Source organism: Hyperolius riggenbachi, chromosome 1, assembly GCF_040937935.1.
Source record: "Hyperolius riggenbachi isolate aHypRig1 chromosome 1, aHypRig1.pri, whole genome shotgun sequence".
Taxonomy (NCBI): Eukaryota; Metazoa; Chordata; class Amphibia; order Anura; family Hyperoliidae; genus Hyperolius; species Hyperolius riggenbachi.
Window position 1 is genome coordinate 22,553,280 of NC_090646.1, and position 19,635 is coordinate 22,572,914.

Below are 19,635 nucleotides of genomic sequence, written 5' to 3' on the forward strand. Positions count from 1 at the left end.
CACCGGTAGCAGTCACGTGTCACCGGTAGCAGTCACGTCTCTGGTACAGATCCTCTGGATGGGTCTGTGTCACCAGTAGCAGTCACGTGTCACTGGTAGCAGTCATGTCTCTGGTACAGATCCTCCGGGTGGGTCCGTGTCACCGGTAGCAGTCACGTGTCACCGGTAGCAGTCACGTCTCTGGTACAGATCCTCCGGATGGGTCCTTGTCACCGGTAGCAGTCACGTGTCACCGGTAGCAGTCATGTCTCTGGTACAGATCCTCCAGATGGGTCCGTGTCACCGGTAGCAGTCACGTCTCTGGTACAGATCCTCCGGATGGGTCCGTGTCAGTGGTAGCAGTCACGTCTCTGGTACAGATCCTCCGGGTGGGTCCGTGTCACCAGTAGCAGTCACGTGTCACCGGTAGCAGTCACCTCTCTGGTACAGATCCTCCGGATGGGTCCGTGTCACCGGTAGCAGTCACGTGGCACCAATAGCAGTCACGTCTCTGGTACAGATCCTCCGGATGGGTCCGTGTCACTGGTAGCAGTCACGTCTCTGGCACAGATCCTCCGGGTGGGTCCGTGTCACCAGTAGCAGTCACGTCTCTGGTACAGATCCTCCAGGTGGGTCCGTGTCACCAGTAGCAGTCACGTGTCACCGGTAACAGTCACGTGTCACCGGTAGCAGTCACCTTTCTGGTACAGATCCTCAGGATGGGTCCGTGTCACTGGTAGCAGTCACGTCTCTGGTACAGATCCTCCGGATGGGTCCGTGTCACCGGTAGCAGTCACGTGTCACCGGTAGCAGTCACGTCTTTGGTACAGATCCTCCAGATGGGTCCGTGTCACCGGTAGCAGTCACGTGTCACCGGTAGCAGTCATGTCTCTGGTACAGATCCTCCGGATGGGTCCGTGTCACCGGTAGCAGTCACGTGTCACCAGTAGCAGTCACATCTTTGGTACAGATCCTCCGGATGGGTCCGTGTCACTGGTAGCAGTCACGTGTCACCGGTAGCAGTCACGTCTCTGGTACAGATCCTCTGGATGGGTCCGTGTCACCGGTAGCAGTCACGTATCACCGGTAGCAGTCATGTCTCTGGTACAGATCCTCCGGATGGGTCCGTGTCACCAGTAGCAGTCACGTGTCACCGGTAGCAATCACGTCTCTGGTACAGATCCTCCGGATGGGTCTGTGTCACCGGTAGCAGTCACGTCTCTGGTACAGATCCTCCGGGTGGGTCCGTGTCACCGGTAGCAGTCACGTGTCACCGGTAGCAGTCACGTCTTTGGTACAGATCCTCCGGATGGGTCCGTGTCACCGGTAGCAGTTACCGGTAGCAGTCACGTCTCTGGTACAGATCCTCCAGGTGGGTCCGTGTCACCGGTAGCAGTCACGTATCACCGGTATCAGTCACGTCTCTGGTACAGATCCTCTGGATGGGTCCGTGTCACCGGTAGCAGTCACGTGTCACTGGTAGCAGTCACGTCTCTGGTACAGATCCTCCAGATGGGTCCTTGTCACTGGTAGCAGTCACGTGTCACCGGTAGCAGTCACGTCTCTGGTACAGATCCTCCAGATGGGTCCTTGTCACTGGTAGCAGTCACGTGTCACCGGTAGCAGTCACGTCTCTGGTACAGATCCCCCAGATGGGTCTGTGTCACTGGTAGCAGTCACGTCTCTGGTACAGATCCTCCAGGTGGGTCCGTGTCACCAGTAGCAGTCACGTGTCACCGGTAACAGTCACGTGTCACCGGTAGCAGTCACCTTTCTGGTACAGATCCTCAGGATGGGTCCGTGTCACTGGTAGCAGTCACGTCTCTGGTACAGATCCTCCGGATGGGTCCGTGTCACCGGTAGCAGTCACGTGTCACCGGTAGCAGTCACGTCTTTGGTACAGATCCTCCAGATAGGTCCGTGTCACCGGTAGCAGCCACGTGTCACCGGTAGCAGTCATGTCTCTGGTACAGATCCTCCGGATGGGTCCGTGTCACCGGTAGCAGTCACGTCTCTGGTACAGATCCTCAGGATGGGTCCGTGTCACCGGTAGCAGTCACGTGTCACCGGTAGCAGTCACGTCTTTGGTACAGATCCTCCGGATGGGTCCGTGTCACCGGTAGCAGTCACGTGTCACCGGTAGCAGTCACATCTCTGGTACAGATCCTCTGGATGGGTCCGTGTCACCGGTAGCAGTCACGTATCACCGGTAGCAGTCATGTCTCTGGTACAGATCCTCCGGATGGGTCCGTGTCACCAGTAGCAGTCACGTGTCATCGGTAGCAATCACGTCTCTGGTACAGATCCTCAGGATGGGTCTGTGTCACCGGTAGCAGTCACGTCTCTGGTACAGATCCTCCGGGTGGGTCCGTGTCACCGGTAGCAGTCACGTGTCACCGGTAGCAGTCACGTCTTTGGTACAGATCCTCCGGTTGGGTCCGTGTCACCGGTAGCAGTCACGTGTCACCGGTAGCAGTCACGTCTCTGGTACAGATCCTCCAGGTGGGTCCGTGTCACCGGTAGCAGTCACGTATCACCGGTATCAGTCACGTCTCTGGTACAGATCCTCTGGATGGGTCCGTGTCACCGGTAGCAGTCACGTATCACCGGTATCAGTCACGTCTCTGGTACAGATCCTCTGGATGGGTCCGTGTCACCGGTAGCAGTCACGTGTCACTGGTAGCAGTCACGTCTCTGGTACAGATCCTCCGGATGGGTCCTTGTCACTGGTAGCAGTCACGTGTCACCGGTAGCAGTCACGTCTCTGGTACAGATCCTCCGGATGGGTCCATGTCACCGGTAGCAGTCACGTCTCTGGTACAGATCCTCCGGATGGGTCCTCAGGAATCCTTGGTTGACATGCAGCAGTGTGTTCATGATGGAGTCAGTTAATGAGACAGGAGGCTGCTCTGCCGTATCATTGCTGTGGATATAGAGGCGGCAGCACCTACACACACGCTCTCACTATATATATATCTATCTATCTACATGCTTTACTTTATAAAGATGGGGACATATTATTATTACGGATGTCATGCAAACCTAAATCTGACTAGAATTGTTTAATATATAAATATTGCAGTATACTCACCTAACCTGAATCCCCTCTTCCTGCCTGCAGAGCAGTGCTGGGCATTCCAGGTTGTGTTGCCAACGGATGGGGAGTGATGATTGGCTAGTGGAAGAAAGTGTAGTTTCAGTCCAGCTTTGGAATGTAGGAAGACAGGACAGCCTATCCTCTTAAAGTGTAAGTCTGATAATACTGAAATGTGCTTAAAATAAACGAATTGGGGTTCTTATCATCACTTGGTGCAGCTTTATAGTCTTTAAGAAGTGGCAAGTGTAAGCAGATGTGGTCTTTCTGAAGATTGCACAGAGGTCTCCAAAAGGCAACTAGGAAAAAAAGACTTTACTTGTGCATCACCATGAAATCACTGCTACACAGCAATTAGACATGTCACAAGGTGAAAAAAACAACTAGATCACTACAATAGAGGGGAGTAACACAACAGCACATAACACTGAAAATGCACATTCATGTAACAGACAGGGCCATCTTGTGGCCTTTTAACCTGCACATTAGTTATGCATGAAGCTGTTGCCTAAACATATTTCAGCAAAATGGTAGTTTATGCATCAACCAAGGAAGTTTACGTTCTTCTAGTGATAAATACCTAATGGTAGAGCTTTAGACCCACAGAGTTTCCCCTGCTGTCACAATGATGCTGTCTGGAGCCTGAAGAAGAGGAGCGCTGGGGGCCAGCAGGGGCCATCCTGGTAAGGTAAGTATATGTTAATTTCAAGATTAAAGGGAACCTAAACTTAGAAGGATGTGGATTTTTCCTTTTAAAATAATACCAGTTGCCTGACTCTCCTGCTGATTCTGTGTTTTCAATGCTTTCAGCCACAGCTCCTCAACAAGCATGCAGATCAGGTGCTCTGACTGAAGACAGACTGGATTAGCTGCATGCTTGTTTCAGGTGTGTGATTCAGCCCCTACTGCAGCCAAAGAGATCAGCAGAACTGACATATTTATTGCTTTGTGTCTATAGTCTCCTAAGCGTGGCCCCAATATACTGTAAATGTCCCCCACTAGAGTAGTGTTTCCCCATCACTCTACTATACACTGGCTGGCTTCTTTAGTGCTTTCCTTTTGCTGTGCTGTTCTCTGTAGTGCAATGCTCTCAAAACCTGTTAGAAGCTCCTGTATTCTGGGCTCCATAACCTGTTAGAAACCTATTTGAAACTAGCTCCTTAGTGTGCAGCAATATTAAAGCCAACAGAGCCATTAGCCATTGTGCCACAAACCGGCCCCCTTCCCCCCAGCTCGAGAACATTATTTGTGACTAGCTAGGGGCCCGATGTTGCCCGGGTATGTATTTGACCAGTGTTGGCTCCGCCCATTTTTCCTAACCCTAACAAACAATTACTCAATGACTTAATGACCAAGTGTGTGAGCTTTGCGGTCTTTGGCATCAATAATTTGCATTCAAATAAAGTAAATCTGATTGGCTGTGGCTCCACCCCTTTTCTGAATTTGATCCCCAATCACCCAATGGCCAACTGTACCAGGTATAGGTGATTAACAGTGCAAGAGGCCTGTGCCATTAACAGTGCAAGAATGGCAGCAATTAAATATTCCCCCTTGAAAATCAATAGGTGGATTTTGATTGGCTTTTGTAGGCTCCACCCACTTTTATAAATAGTAACCCCAGTCACCCAGTGACCAACTGTGCAAAGTTTGAGAACCCTACCATTAACAGTGTAAGAATGGCTGCAGTTTACATTTTCCCAGTAAAATTTGTATTTGTCTCCACCCACTGATTTCCTGACATTACTTAAGTATGTATTTGACCGGTGTTGGCTCCGCCCACTTTTTCTAACCCTAACACACAATTACTCAATGACCAAGTTTGTGAGCTTTGCGGTCTTTGGCATCAATAATTTGTATTAAAATGAAAGAAATCTGATTGGCTGTTTGTGGCTCCACCTCTTTCTGAATTTGGACCCCAGTAACCCAATGACCAACTGTACCAGGTTTGAGACTTGTGCCATTAACAGTGCAAGAATGGCAGCAATTACATATCCCCCTTGAAAATCAATAGGTGAATTTTGATTGGCTTTTGTAGGCTCCACCCACTTTTCTGAATATTGATCCCAGTCACCCAGTGATCAACTGTGCAAAGTTTGACAGCCCTACCATTATCAGTGTAAGAATGGCTGCAGTTTGCAGTTTATTAGTGAAATTTGTATTTGTCTCCATCCACTGATGACCCAGTATTGCCCGATTATGTATTTGGCTGGTGTTGGCTGCCCCCACTTTTCCTAACCCTAACACACAATTACTGAATAACTCAATGACCAAGTTTGTGAGCTTTGCGGTCTTTGGCACCAATAACTTGCATTAAAATGAAACAAATCAGATTGGCTGTTTGTGGCTCCACCCCCTTTAATTAATGTAAACCCCAGTCACCCAATGACCAACTGTACCAAGTTTAAGGCTTGTGCCATTAACAGTGCAAGAATGGCAACAATGAAATATTCCCCTTAAAAATCAATACAGGTAGTCCCCGGGTTACGAATGCCCGACTTACGAACGACCCGCCGATACGAACGCCGCGACCATAGCTCCGCCCCAATTAGGAAGAGCTGCCACTAGGGGGCTCTTCCTGATTACGTCATTATGCGCCGCATGTGAAGCCAGGAGCCGCCGGGGAACAATGGAGGAAGCGAGAGGACGAGCTGCGGACCTTCCGGGCACCACAAGGGGACCTTCTACCGCCGAGGATCAGGTGAGTAGGCCTATATTTACCTTCCGCTACCCATATTCTTCTTTTTCAGCGGGCCAGAACAGGTAGTCCCGACTTACGGACAGATTCAGGTTAAGAACGAGTGGGCAGTCCCTATCTCGTTCGTTAACCGAGGACTACCTGTAGGTGAATTTTGATTGGCTTTTTTAGGCTCCACCTACTTTTCTGAATATTAATCCCAGTCACCCAGTATTCAACTGTGCAAAGTTTGAGAACTCTACCATTAACAGTGTAAGAATGGCTGCAGTTTACATTTTCCCAGTAAAATTTGTATTTATCTCCGCCCACTTTTTGGTTATGGGAATAAAAATGATCCTATACTTTATTCCAGGTAATGTACTATGAGTGTGCCAAATTTCACTCAAATCCGTTCAGCCATTTTTGTGTGATCGAGTAACAAACATCCAAACATCCGAACTGTCCCATTTATTATATTAGTAGGATGAGGTATTTAGCCATCCAGTATAGGTAGCCAGCTATAGGTGCCCCAGTAGAGGTATCCAGGTATAGGTGCCCCAAATATAGGTATCCAGACATACGTGCCCCAATATAGGTATCCAGAAAGAGGTGCCCCCAGAATAGGTAGCCAGGTATGGGTGCCCCAGTATAGGTAGCCAGGCATAGGTGCCCCAGTATAGGTAGCCAGGTATGGGTGCCCCAGTATAGGTAGCCAGGTATGGGTGCCCCAGTATAGGTAGCCAGGTATGGGTGCCCCAGTATAGGTAGCCAGGTATGGGTGCCCCAGTATAGGTAGCCAGGTATAGGTGCCCCCAGTATAGGTAGCCAGGTGTAGTTGCCCTAGTATACGTAGCCAGGTATGGGCGCACCAGTATAGGTAGCCAGGTATGGGTGCCCCAGTATAGGTAGCCAGGTATGGGTGCCCCAGTATAGGTAGCCAGGTATGGCTGCCCCAGTATAGGTAGCCAGGTATGGGTGCCCCAGTATACGTAGCCAGGTATGGGCATCTTAGTATAGGTAACCAGGTATGGGTGCCCCAGTATAGGTAGCCAGGTATGGGTGCCCCAGTATAGGTAGCCAGGTATGGGTGCCCCAGTATAGGTAGCCAGGTATGGGTGCCCCAGTATAGGTAGCCAGGTATGGGTGCCCCAGTATAGGTAGCTATTACAGGCAAAATTCCCTCTGCAGGTGAAAAAAAAATAAGCAGCCTCTGTAACAATTTTCCGTGTGGTTTAGGTGTTTATGCGTATGCGTTTTTGCGTGCGTAGGTCAATAGTGATGAATGGCGACGGGAAAATGAAAAAAAAAAAACACTTACGCATGCAAATTTGCAGAAATACACGAATTTGCATACGCATGCAAATTCATATGCGTTTTTTTCTACGTGGATCGTCTAGGTATAGTGGAAACGGGCCCTAAGTGCTATTATTTACATTATGAAGTGTACTCATGCATTCCCATGGCTATCTGCTTTGATACTGTGCCTGTATTATATGGCGATAATCACACACACGCTGAAATCACTGAAGCGGCGTTGCTGCTGTGTAATATTCTGCTAATGTCAGTAATGTTGACAATGACAGCCGGGTGACACTGAGCCCAGACACGGCCTCGTCTACTTCCTGTTTGCAGCTCGGAGGGACGCTCTCACGTTCCTGGCTGCGGAGTGATGTTTTCTCTAGGAAATGCTGTGCTTTCCATACATGGAGTGTGATGCGCTGTTTATCAGTATTCAGAGTGATATTTATATCAGCTGTGAATCACGCATCGTTCCGGGGAAAGGAGGAGAGCCGAGGCAGATGCCGGCTGTACCAGAGCCAGTACCAGAGGCTGCCGAGTGTCCCGGAGTGACTGCCGTGTGCCAAACCGTAATGAACGCGCCCCGCCCACTCTGCCACTAATCTCCCCGCTGTACAACTGCGCTAGGAAGACAAAACATATTTATGTCCCTCATCTATACAACCAGCCTTACGCCCATACTGAACGATTACCGTTCTGGTCACATGACCAGTCAGTGGCATAACTACAAACAGGGGCGTAACTAGAAATCACTGGGCCCCCCTGCTAAACTTTGGAGGGGGGCCCCAGACTCTTCAATCATCACTACAGTACATAGCACTTGGGGAAGGGTAGAGAGGCTGGGGGTAGAGCAGCGCTGCAAGACCCTGCTGAACACGGAATAGTGCCTGACTACAAATCTTTGTCTGCAAAACTTTGTATGATTCCTTATCAGTGGCTGAGCAGATGCAGTCATTATTACAATTGTGCAGAGAGCAGAAAGCTTTTTCTACCTGTGCCCATAGCTGTCAGTCTCTCGGGACAGGGAAAAGAAACATCTCCCCCCACGCCCCCATGCGGATGCATCCCTTGCAGGGTCTATTGTTACGCCCCTGACTACAAAGCATGCAGCCCCCCCAGCAAAACTTTGATGGGCTGTCCTCCCCATGTTCACACCCCTTCCCTTGCCTACCCCTGGTGACCCTCACAGCCTGGGGGCCCATCTTGTAAGCATCATAAAACAATGCAACAAAAGCAGGTTTTCCAGCACTGTAATATTCGGCAACCCTGGTTCATCTTCCCAGACATTTAACTCATTAGCAGCTTCAATAGAGTTATCTCGTTTGAGATCAGTGTGCTGCTTTTGGCCTCAGTCAGCAGAATTCGTTGTGCTGTAAATTCTTGGAATGCTTTGATGTCTCTCTGCTAGCAGAAAATATAGAAACTGAAAGCGGAATGTCCTCTGTTATTGTCTCACACTGCCCCCTAGTGACAAGTGTCCATAAATACACTTTACAGCAGAACTAATTAGAAGCAGGGAAATCTAACAAAGAGCACTTCCAAGCCTCTAAATAAATTGGCTGCTAAAGAGTCAATTGCTGGAGAACTACGTCATTACTCATACAGGTCTGCAGAGAAAGTCCCCTTGGAAAAATGTGTCTAGAAAGTTTGGCGCTGACAGTTTGTTGACGGTGAATATGAGATCCTAACAATTTTGAGTTGATGCAGATTGGGACTGGACCAAACAAAATAAACCAATTGGCTGCTGCATTTGATTATTCCCATTCCAAGCTGCCTAATGCTACATACACACTTGAAAGAATAATGAAAGATCACAGACCAATTTTACCCCCTTCCAGGTAGTATGAGAGTATACTCTACACAGTCTATTCTATTGAGCTGAACTCCCCATCAGATAAATATCTTTGCAAGATGCCGTACACAAAGATGCTGTACACATGCAAAAGATCCGTGTTGGAGGCAGAGCTATGAGCCGCAGCTCTGCCTCCTTACGCGTCAATCAGCCGCGTAATCAGCGCATATCTCCGCCTCTCCCCCGCCCCTCTCAGTGAAGGAAGTCTGAGAGGGGCGGGGGAGAGGCGGAGATCCGGGCTGACAGACGCGCTGAGAGGCAGAGCTGCAGCTCATAGCTCTGCCTCTCACGGAAGCGCTGCCCGGATTGCCCCCCGGGGAGTTTTGGGGGGATTTAGTTAGTGTACAGCGTCGGGGATGCGGCGGTTTAGGTAGGGCAAAGATGTTCAATACATTTTTTTATTAAAAACATGATTTTTATGAGACTTCAGAGTCTCTTTAAAGTGCACCCTGTATGTATTTAGAGAGTTTAGTCTAATTCCCCCTTGTCTGTGTCTAATCACAAGTTGTAAATTGATCTCTCAACTGTGTCTGCTGACTGTCTTGGCAGAGTAGCTAATTTGAAAGCACAGGATGTTAACAATATGCCTGCTTCCATGAAAGCAGGAAGTAGAAACACTGTAGATTTATTACAGGATGTGTATCAGCTGTAACAAAGAAATGTTTAGAAGGTTATTATGTTTATCTTTTAGAGCAGAGAGGAAGTTCTGAGTTCAGGTCCGCTTTAAAAGTTCCTTTATGGCAATGTATGTTACCCTGGATATGGGCGTGGCCTAATGACTGCCTCGGTGCCTACTGAGGGTCTGTAGCTGATACAGAACACTGGCAGAACAATGTGGGCATGTATTGGGGGGGAGCAAATCACCAGCCAGAAAAATATCAAAAACAATGTAAGTGTGCCAGTGTTATTATTAACATGATGGACATCTTTACTGTAGATCTGTTGACAGCCTGCGTGGTGTAATTAAATTATTATGTAATTTAAATTTGACTTCTCTCTTCATTTTGCTTGTTGGTTGTTGGAAAGATATCTGATTAGGCATCTCTTCAGACCCAGCCATAGATGCCTGACAAAAATACCACCAACCACTTCCCTGATCTCACAATCACCTACTGTCCTCACAACAAACCCCCCTCCCTGAAACAAACCCCCCTCCCTGATCCCACACTGACCTACTGTCCTCACAACAAACCCCCCTCCCTGATCCCACACTCACCTACTATCCTCACAACAAACCGCCCTCCCTGATCTCACACTCACCTACTGTCCTCACAACAAACCCCCTCCCTGATCCCACACTCACCTACTGTTCTCATAACAAACAGCCCTCCCTGATCTCACACTCACCTACTGTCCTCACAACAAACCCCCTCCCTGATCCCACACTCACCTACTATCCTCACAACAAACCGCCCTCCCTGATCTCACACTCACCTACTGTCCTCACAACAAACCCCCTCCCTGATCCCACACTCACCTACTGTCCTCACAACAAACCCCCCTCCCTGATCTCACACTCACCTACTGTCCTCACAACAAACCCCCCTCCCTGATCTCACACTCACCTACTGTCCTCACAATAAACCCTCTTCCCTGATCCCACACTCACCTACTGTCCTCACAACAAACCCCCCTCCCTGATCTCACACTCACCTACTGTCCTAACAATAAACCCTCTTCCCTGATCCCACACTCACCTACTGTCCTCACAATAAACCCCCCTTCCTGAAACAAACCCCCCTCCCTGATCTCACACTCACCTACTGTCCTCACAACAAACCACCCTCCCTGATCCCACACTCACTTACTGTCCTCACAACAAACCACCCTCCCTGATCTCACACTCACCTACTGTCCTCACAACAAACCACCCTCCCTGATCCCACACTCACTTACTGTCCTCACAACAAACCACCCTCCCTGATCTCACACTCACCTACTGTCCTCACAACAAACCACCCTCCCTGATCCCACACTCACTTACTGTCCTCACAACAAACCACCCTCCCTGATCTCACACTCACCTACTGTCCTCACAACAAACCACCCTCCCTGATCCCACACTCACTTACTGTCCTCACAACAAACCACCCTCCCTGATCTCACACTCACCTACTGTTCTCACAACAAACAGCCCTCCCTGATCTCACACTCACCTACTGTCTTCACAACAAACTGCCCTCCCTGATCTCACACTCACCTACTGTCCTCACAACAAACTGCCCTCCTTGATCTCACACTCACCTACTGTCCTCACAACAAACCGCCCTCCCTGATCTCACACTCACCTACTGTTCTCACAACAAACAGCCCTCCCTGATCTCACACTCACCTACTGTCCTCACAACAAACCGCTCTCCCTGATCTCACACTCACCTACTGTCCTCACAACAAACCCCCCTCCCTGAAACAAACCCCCCTCCCTGATCTCACACTCACCTACTGTCCTCACAACAAACCCCCCTCCCTGATCTCACACTCACCTACTGTCTTCACAACAAACCACCCTCCCTGATCTCACACTCACCTACTGTCCTCACAACAAACCGCCCTCCCTGATCTCACACTCACCTACTGTCCTCACAACAAACCACCCTCCCTGATCTCACACTCACCTACTGTCCTCACAACAAGCCGCCCTCCCTGATCTCACACTCACCTACTGTCCTCACAACAAGCCGCCCTCTCTGATCTCATACTCACCTACTGTCCTCACAACAAGCCGCCCTCCCTGATCCCACACTCACCTACTGCCCTCACAACAAACCGCCCTCCCTGATCTCACACTCACCTACTGTCCTCCCAACAAACCGCCCTCCCTAATCCCACACTCACCAACTGTCCTCACAAAAAACCACCCTCCCTGATCCCACACTCACCTACTGTCCTCACAACAACCCCCCCTTCCTGAAACAAACCGCCCTCCCTGATCTCACACTCACCTACTGTCCTCACAACAAACCACCCTCCCTGATCCCACACTCACCTACTGTCCTCACAACAAACCACCCTCCCTGATCTCACACTCACCTACTGTCCTCACAACAAACCACCCTCCCTGATCTCACACTCACCCACTGTTCTCACAACAAACCACCCTCCCTGATCTCACACTCACCTACTGTCCTCACAACAAACCGCCTTCCCTGATCTCACACTCACCTACTGTCCTCACAACAAACCACCTTCCCTGATCCCACACTCACCTACTGTCCACACAACAAACCACCCTCCCTGATCTCACACTCACCTACTGTCCTCACAACAAACCACCTTCCCTGATCCCACACTCACCTACTGTCCTCACAACAAACCACCCTCCCTGATCTCACACTCACCTACTGTCCTCACAACAAATCACCTTCCCTGATCCCACACTCACCTACTGTCCTCACAACAAACCACCCTCCCTGATCTCACACTCACCTACTGTCCTCACAACAAACCGCCCTCCCTGATCCCACACTCACCAACTGTCCTCACAACAAACCACCCTCCCTGATCCCTCACTCACCTACTCTCCTCACAACAAACCGCCCTCCTTGATCCCACACTCACCAACTGTCCTCACAACAAACCACCCTCCCTGATCCCTCACTCACCTACTGTCCTCACAACAAACAGCCCTCCCTGATCTCACACTCCCCTACTGTCCTCACAACAAATCCCCCTCCCTGATCTCACACTCACCTACTGTCTTCACAACAAACTGCCCTCCCTGATCTCACACTCACCTACTGTCCTCACAACAAACCGCCCTCCTTGATCTCACACTCACCTACTGTCCTCACAACAAACCGCCCTCCCTGATCTCACACTCGCCTACTGTTCTCACAACAAACAGCCCTCCCTGATCTCACACTCACCTACTGTCCTCACAACAAACCGCTCTCCCTGATCTCACACTCACCTACTGTCCTCACAACAAACCCCCCTCCCTGAAACAACCCCCCCTCCCTGATCTCACACTCACCTACTGTCCTCACAACAAACCCCCCTCCCTGATCTCACACTCACCTACTGTCTTCACAACAAACCACCCTCCTTGATCTCACACTCACCTACTGTCCTCACAACAAACCGCCCTCCCTGATCTCACACTCACCTACTGTCCTCACAACAAACCACCCTCCCTGATCTCACACTCACCTACTGTCCTCACAACAAGCCGCCCTCCCTGATCTCACACTCACCTACTGTCCTCACAACAAGCCGCCCTCTCTGATCTCATACTCACCTACTGTCCTCACAACAAGCCGCCCTCCCTGATCCCACACTCACCTACTGCCCTCACAACAAACCGCCCTCCCTGATCTCACACTCACCTACTGTCCTCCCAACAAACCGCCCTCCCTGATCCCACACTCACCAACTGTCCTCACAAAAAACCACCCTCCCTGATCCCACACTCACCTACTGTCCTCACAACAAACCCCCCTTCCTGAAACAAACCGCCCTCCCTGATCTCACACTCACCTACTGTCCTCACAACAAACCGCCCTCCCTGATCCCACACTCACCTACTGTCCTCACAACAAACCACCCTCCCTGATCTCACACTCACCTACTGTCCTCACAACAAACCACCCTCCCTGATCTCACACTCACCTACTGTTCTCACAACAAACCACCCTCCCTGATCTCACACTCACCTACTGTCCTCACAACAAACCGCCATCCCTGATCTCACACTCACCTACTGTCCTCACAACAAACCACCTTCCCTGATCCCACACTCACCTACTGTCCTCACAACAAACCACCCTCCCTGATCTCACACTCACCTACTGTCCTCACAACAAACCACCTTCCCTGATCCTACACTCACCTACTGTCCTCACAACAAACCACCCTCCCTGATCTCACACTCACCTACTGTCCTCACAACAAACCACCTTCCCTGATCCCACACTCACCTACTGTCCTCACAACAAACCACCCTCCCTGATCTCACACTCACCTACTCTCCTCACAACAAACCGCCCTCCCTGATCCCACACTCACCAACTGTCCTCACAACAAACCACCCTCCCTGATCCCTCACTCACCTACTCTCCTCACAACAAACCGCCCTCCTTGATCTCACACTCACCTACTGACCTCTCAACAAACCTCCCTCCCTGATCTCACACTCACCTACTGTCCTCACAACAAACCGCCTTCCCTGATCTCACACTCACCTACTGTCCTCACAACAAACCACCCTCCCTGATCTCACACTCACCTACTGTTCTCACAACAAACCACCCTCCCTGATCTCACACTCACCTACTGTCCTCACAACAAACCGCCATCCCTGATCTCACACTCACCTACTGTCCTCACAACAAACCACCTTCCCTGATCCCACACTCACCTACTGTCCACACAACAAACCACCCTCCCTGATCTCACACTCACCTACTGTCCTCACAACAAACCACCTTCCCTGATCCCACACTCACCTACTGTCCTCACAACAAACCACCCTCCCTGATCTCACACTCACCTACTGTCCTCACAACAAATCACCTTCCCTGATCCCACACTCACCTACTGTCCTCACAACAAACCACCCTCCCTGATCTCACACTCACCTACTGTCCTCACAACAAACCGCCCTCCCTGATCCCACACTCACCAACTGTCCTCACAACAAACCACCCTCCCTGATCCCTCACTCACCTACTCTCCTCACAACAAACCGCCCTCCTTGATCCCACACTCACCAACTGTCCTCACAACAAACCACCCTCCCTGATCCCTCACTCACCTACTCTCCTCACAACAAACCGCCCTCCTTGATCCCACACTCACCAACTGTCCTCACAACAAACCACCCTCCCTGATCCCTCACTCACCTACTGTCCTCACAACAAACAGCCCTCCCTGATCTCACACTCCCCTACTGTCCTCACAACAAATCCCCCTCCCTGATCTCACACTCACCTACTGTCTTCACAACAAACTGCCCTCCCTGATCTCACACTCACCTACTGTCCTCACAACAAACCGCCCTCCTTGATCTCACACTCACCTACTGTCCTCACAACAAACCGCCCTCCCTGATCTCACACTCGCCTACTGTTCTCACAACAAACAGCCCTCCCTGATCTCACACTCACCTACTGTCCTCACAACAAACCGCTCTCCCTGATCTCACACTCACCTACTGTCCTCACAACAAACCCCCCTCCCTGAAACAACCCCCCCTCCCTGATCTCACACTCACCTACTGTCCTCACAACAAACCCCCCTCCCTGATCTCACACTCACCTACTGTCTTCACAACAAACCACCCTCCTTGATCTCACACTCACCTACTGTCCTCACAACAAACCGCCCTCCCTGATCTCACACTCACCTACTGTCCTCACAACAAACCACCCTCCCTGATCTCACACTCACCTACTGTCCTCACAACAAGCCGCCCTCCCTGATCTCACACTCACCTACTGTCCTCACAACAAGCCGCCCTCTCTGATCTCATACTCACCTACTGTCCTCACAACAAGCCGCCCTCCCTGATCCCACACTCACCTACTGCCCTCACAACAAACCGCCCTCCCTGATCTCACACTCACCTACTGTCCTCCCAACAAACCGCCCTCCCTGATCCCACACTCACCAACTGTCCTCACAAAAAACCACCCTCCCTGATCCCACACTCACCTACTGTCCTCACAACAAACCCCCCTTCCTGAAACAAACCGCCCTCCCTGATCTCACACTCACCTACTGTCCTCACAACAAACCGCCCTCCCTGATCCCACACTCACCTACTGTCCTCACAACAAACCACCCTCCCTGATCTCACACTCACCTACTGTCCTCACAACAAACCACCCTCCCTGATCTCACACTCACCTACTGTTCTCACAACAAACCACCCTCCCTGATCTCACACTCACCTACTGTCCTCACAACAAACCGCCATCCCTGATCTCACACTCACCTACTGTCCTCACAACAAACCACCTTCCCTGATCCCACACTCACCTACTGTCCTCACAACAAACCACCCTCCCTGATCTCACACTCACCTACTGTCCTCACAACAAACCACCTTCCCTGATCCTACACTCACCTACTGTCCTCACAACAAACCACCCTCCCTGATCTCACACTCACCTACTGTCCTCACAACAAACCACCTTCCCTGATCCCACACTCACCTACTGTCCTCACAACAAACCACCCTCCCTGATCTCACACTCACCTACTCTCCTCACAACAAACCGCCCTCCCTGATCCCACACTCACCAACTGTCCTCACAACAAACCACCCTCCCTGATCCCTCACTCACCTACTCTCCTCACAACAAACCGCCCTCCTTGATCTCACACTCACCTACTGACCTCTCAACAAACCTCCCTCCCTGATCTCACACTCACCTACTGTCCTCACAACAAACCGCCTTCCCTGATCTCACACTCACCTACTGTCCTCACAACAAACCACCTTCTCTGATCCCACACTCACCTACTGTCCTCACAACAAACCACCCTCCCTGATCTCACACTCACCTACTGTCCTCACAACAAACCACCTTCCCTGATCCCACACTCACCTACTGTCCTCACAACAAACCACCCTCCCTGATCTCACACTCACCTACTGTCCTCACAACAAACCACCTTCCCTGATCCCACACTCACCTACTGTCCTCACAACAAACCACCCTCCCTGATCTCACACTCACCTACTCTCCTCACAACAAACCGCCCTCCCTGATCCCACACTCACCAACTGTCCTCACAACAAACCACCCTCCCTGATCCCTCACTCACCTACTCTCCTCACAACAAACCGCCCTCCTTGATCTCACACTCACCTACTGACCTCTCAACAAACCACCCTCCCTGATCCCACACTCACCAACTGTCCTCACAACAAACCACCCTCCCTGATCCCTCACTCACCTACTGTCCTCACAACAAACTGCCTTCCCTGATCCCTCACTCACCCACTGTTCTCACAACAAACCGCCCTCCCTGATCTCACACTCACCTACTGACCTCTCAACAAACCTCCCTCCCTGATCTCACACTCATCTACTGTCCTCACAACAAACCACCCTCACTGATCTCACACTCACCTACTGTCCTCACAAAAAGCCACCCTCCCTGATCTCACACTCACCTAACAAACCACCCTCCCTGATCTCACACTCACCCACTGTCCTCACAACAAACCGCCTTCCCTGATCCCTCACTCACCTACTGTCCTCACAACAAACAGCCCTCCCTGATCCCACACTGACCTACTGTCCTCACAGCAACCCCCCCCCCCCTCCTCCCTGATCTCACACTTACCTACTGTCCTCACAACAAACTGCCCTCCCTGATCTCACACTCACCTACTGTCCTCACAACAAACCACCCTCCCTGATCTCACACTCACCTACTGTCCTCACAACAAACCACCCTCCCTGATCTCACACTCACCTACTGTCCTCACAACAAACTGCCCTCCCTGATCTCAAACTCACCTACTGTCCTCACAAAAAGCCACCCTCCCTGATCTCACACTCACCTAACAAACCGCCCTCCCTGATCTCACACTCACCCAGTGTCCTCACAACAAACCGCCTTCCCTGATCCCTCACTCACCTACTGCCCTCACAACAAACCGCTCTCCCTGATCTCACACTCACCTACTGTCCTCACAACAAACCTCCTTCCCTGATCCCTCACTCACCTACTGCCCTCACAACAAACCGCCCTCCCTGATCTCACACTCACCTACTGTCCTCACAACAAACCGCCCTCCCTGATCTCACACTCACCTACTGTCCTCACAACAAACCCCCCTCCCTGATCTCACACTCACCTACTGTCCTCACAACAAACCACCTTCCCTGATCCCTCACTCACCTACTGCCCTCACAACAAACCGCCATCCCTGATCTCACACTCACCTACTGTCCTCACAACAAACCGCCTTCCCTGATCCCTCACTCACCTACTGTCCTCACAACAAACAGCCCTCCCTGATCTCACACTCCCCTACTGTCCTCACAACAAATCCCCCTCCCTGATCTCACACTAACCTACTGTCCTCACAACAAACCGCCCTCCCTGATCTCACACTCACCTACTGTCCTCACAACAAACCGCCCTCCCTGATCTCACACTCACCTACTGTCCTCACAACAAACCGTCCTTCGTGACCCCACACTCACCTACTGTCCTCACAACAAACCGCCCTCCCTGATCTCACACTCACCTACTGTCCTCACAACAAACCGCCCTCCCTGATCTCACACTCACCTACTGTCCTCACAACAAACCACCCTCCCTGATCTCACACTCACCTACTGTCCTCACAACAAACCACCCTCCCTGATCTCACACTTACCTACTGTCCTCACAACAAACCGCCCTCCCTGATCCCACACTCACCAACTGTCCTCACAACAAACCACCCTCCCTGATCTCACACTCACCTACTGTCCTCACAACAAACCACCCTCCCTGATCTCACACTCACCTACTGTCCTCACAACAAACTGCCCTCCCTGATCCCTCACTCACCTACTGTCCTCACAACAAACCACCCTCCCTGATCTCACACTCACTTACTGTCCTCACAACAAACCACCCTCCCTGATCTCACACTCACCTACTGTCCTCACAACAAACCACCCTCCCTGATCTCACACTCACCTACTGTCCTCACAACAAACTGCCCTCCCTGATCCCTCACTCACCTACTGTCCTCACAACAAACCACCCTCCCTGATCTCACACTCACCTACTGTCCTCACAACAAACCACCCTCCCTGATCTCACACTCACCTACTGTCCTCACAACAAACCACCCTCCCTGATCTCACAATCACCTACTGTCCTCACACAACAAACCACCCTCCCTGATCCCACACTGACCCACAGCAGTGGCTGGATAATGTAATGGTTAAAGGAAATATCCGAGGACTTACTGCAGCCCCTGCCGGCTGTCCTGTGCCCTCGCTGCAGCTCAGCTCCCAGTTGGACCCCAGGGGACCCTCGGGCCACCGACTGGGACCGGAGCTGCAGCAAGGGCACAGGACAGCTGGCAGGGGCTTCAGGAAGCCCCAGGTAAGTAGCTCTTTTTTTAAGTCCTTGGCCATTCCTTTTAAGTGCTCTTCCTCTGACACAGGAGACCAGGGTTCGAATCTTGCCCAGCACCTATTCAGTAAGGAGCCCTTGGGCAAGACTCCATAACACTGCTTATGCCTTATGCCTATAGAGCACGTCCTAGTGGCTGCAGCTCTGGGGCTTTGAGTCCGTCAGGAGTAAAGCGCAATTTACAGTAATGATTTGTTTGTCTACTATCCTCACTAATGACCTCTTCCTATGCAAGACTTCTCTGGGGCTGCCACTATATGGGCAATTGCAGTAGAAGGCTGGCCCGGAGGTACTGGAACCCCCCAGCACACAGGTGTCAAACACAAGACCTGCGGGATGAATGCGGCCCTCCTGGCCATTATATCTGGCCCTCGAGAGCTTCCCAAAGTAAGCAGCAAAAGAATGACCACACATTGCCATGCCATATAGAGAGGCACACCAGTGACAGTAATTCTAACTGAACCATTGTCAGTTTGAGCCAGGGTGCAGCAACAACAACCCACAGGACTCCACCCCCCAACAAAATTATCAATACCCCCCTATGGACTATATATCCCAGCCCCTATATTGTCCCTTACATCCTCCACACCCTAAGGACTACATACCCCAACCCCCTATACCCTTCCCTTATTTCCACAACCCCTC